The 2376-nt window shown below is 46.7% G+C and overlaps 1 protein-coding gene across 3 annotated transcripts in view; it reads right to left on the bottom strand.

The window, feature by feature from the left end:
- Window positions 1–232: 232 nt before the first annotated feature.
- The window catches only part of LOC105067191 (zinc finger protein 836-like), a 30434-nt gene continuing 28290 nt past the window's right edge, over window positions 233–2376 (bottom strand). For all 3 annotated transcript variants that reach the window (XM_074371026.1, XM_074371024.1, XM_074371025.1), the window contains one exon: window positions 233–290. The gene's annotated coding sequence lies outside the window, so the exon portion shown is untranslated. The remainder of the gene's footprint in view (window positions 291–2376) is intronic.

The raw sequence follows: 2376 nt of genomic DNA, 5'->3' as shown, positions 1-2376 counted from the left end.
TGCTGCCCACTGTCCCAGGAGGGACTCGCGACAGGAAGCTCCACACACACACCAACAAGGGAGTTTCCCCACACTGTCCTCAGATCACCCTCCCCTCCTGGTGAGCCCCTCCCCTACACAACAGCAGCGGGTGCCTCAGCTGGACCCGACAGCCCCCTTCAGGTCACAGACCAGGCCCTGATCCATCCCCACGCAGAGCAGAGCCCCCTCCCCCTCAGCCCGGATCCCAGCCCTCAGGATGGGAGGACTCAGAGTCAGGATGCTCAGTGAGGGACCCAGACTGGAATCACCTGGGGTCTGTTGAGTATTACAGAGGATGGACCTGAAACCAGCTCTATGAAGGGGAATCTCTGCCAGCAGGTACAAAGCGAGTATTTGCAAAATGCCCCATCGATCTAATGTGAACCCTGGGTTGAGCACCACTCAGAACAGGCAAACCCAGCTCACCTCCCACTTTCTTTCCTTTTCCAGTTTTATTGAGCTACGACTGATGCATAACAATGGTGTACATATGAGGCCTACAATGGGTTTTTTTTAATGAAGGTACTGGGGGTTGAACCCAGGACTGCATGCACGCTAAGCACACACTCTACCACTGAGCTATACCTTCCCCCCACAATGTGATTATTTAACAGATGTATACACTGTAATAAATTTCACAATAAATTTACACTTCCATCAACTCACAATACCATTTTGTCTCTGTGTGGTGAGAACTTAAGTATTGCACTCTCAGCCAATTCTAAGTATTCAGAAACACTGTGTGATTCACTAGCCAGCACCCTGTGTACTAGGTGTACATGCTGTACTTACTTATTTCACAGCTGGTCGTTTGTAACCTTTGACCAACATCTCCCCGTTTACCCCACCACCCAAACCCTAATGACAGCCTTTCTACTGATATCCCTATGAGTTTCACGTTTCTAGATTCCACATAAAATATCTTTTAATGTCATAATAATGTCATAATTTATGGCTGACATAAATTATATCCACTTATTTTTCAAGAAACATTTAGTTTCTACATCTCAGCTGTTGTGAATAATGTGGAAATGCTCACTGGAGTGCAAATATCTCCTTCACTATAATGATTTCGTTACCATTGGCTATTTAGCCAGAGGTGGGTTTCATAGATCGTGTGCCTGTTCTATGCTTGATTTATCGAGGAACCTCCGTATTTTTTTTGGTAAGAGGCATACCATTCATATTCTCACCAACAAAACCTAAGAGTTTCCTGTTCTCGTACTGTGTGTGTGTGTGCATGTTTGAGACTGGTAGGGAGAGGACAGCAGGGGAGCCAGTAATGACTGGCAGCAAGAAAACAGGAACTACATCTTCCGAAGGATGGGCTCTGGACTGCACATCCCTGAGTGGTGGCCGGCTCTCTGATTCTTGGAACCATCTTTCTCTACATCAAAGAATTTAATGGTGACTCAAGCTGCGTCCACAAACATACACCTAGCAGAATCTCCCTAATAAAAAAAACACTTCTACATTTCAACCTTGTTCTCATAATTTCCCTTCTGGACTCATATGAACTTACAAAATCTCAGAGTTCAACACAGTCTGCATACAACGCATACTCATCTACTCATCCAGCTGTAAAACACCAGAACACTTTCCAAACGCTAACAAACCACGCCTGAGGGGAAAAAATATATATGAAGACACTCAAGGACCCACCAGGTGCAGAACAATACTTTCATTCCCAGTGACCACAGACCAAGCACTGTCATCTCCAAAAACTACATATAAAAAAAGACATTTCCAACGAAGCACATGCTGCAGTGAGAACACAACATATCCAAAGGAAACACTGCAAATTCTCTTCTGGATTTTTCATAGCACATCTGAAACCTTCTTCATTTGCAACCCAAAACACTAAAAAATACCAAAGGTAACTTTTAAGCGAAAAATGAAATTGCCCCTATATTACTCTAAAAATTGCAGAATGATTCTTGCCCTTCCAAAAGCCCTAACTCAAGTCACTTGAGGAGTGGACACTATGGGGAACCCCCTAGATCCATCCCCCGAGGACAAGGCACCCGTCCTGCTGCACCCAGAGCTCCCCGTGGGCTCAGCTCCTGCCACACTTCTAACAACATTGGAGCAAAATGTTTCTCTCTGCCTAAACCCCCTGCCTTCAGTCCTCCTGAGGTACGACCATGAAATACCTGACTAAACCAAGGCATGTAAGTGCCAGTCACAGGAGCTGAGTCCGAGGGAGCTGGACCTAAGGCCCCTCGGCACCTCGACCCATGCAGTGAACCCCGTAACTACCCACGAACCCCATTCCAGGGGCTCCAGCCTGAACTGAGACATCCTGTGCCCACAGTCCCACACGCCCCTGGAGCCCACAAGGGACAGGCGCTCACA

This window comes from Camelus bactrianus, chromosome 9, assembly GCF_048773025.1.
Source record: "Camelus bactrianus isolate YW-2024 breed Bactrian camel chromosome 9, ASM4877302v1, whole genome shotgun sequence".
Classification (NCBI taxonomy): Eukaryota; Metazoa; Chordata; class Mammalia; order Artiodactyla; family Camelidae; genus Camelus; species Camelus bactrianus.
This window is presented reverse-complemented; position numbering and strand designations above follow the sequence as displayed.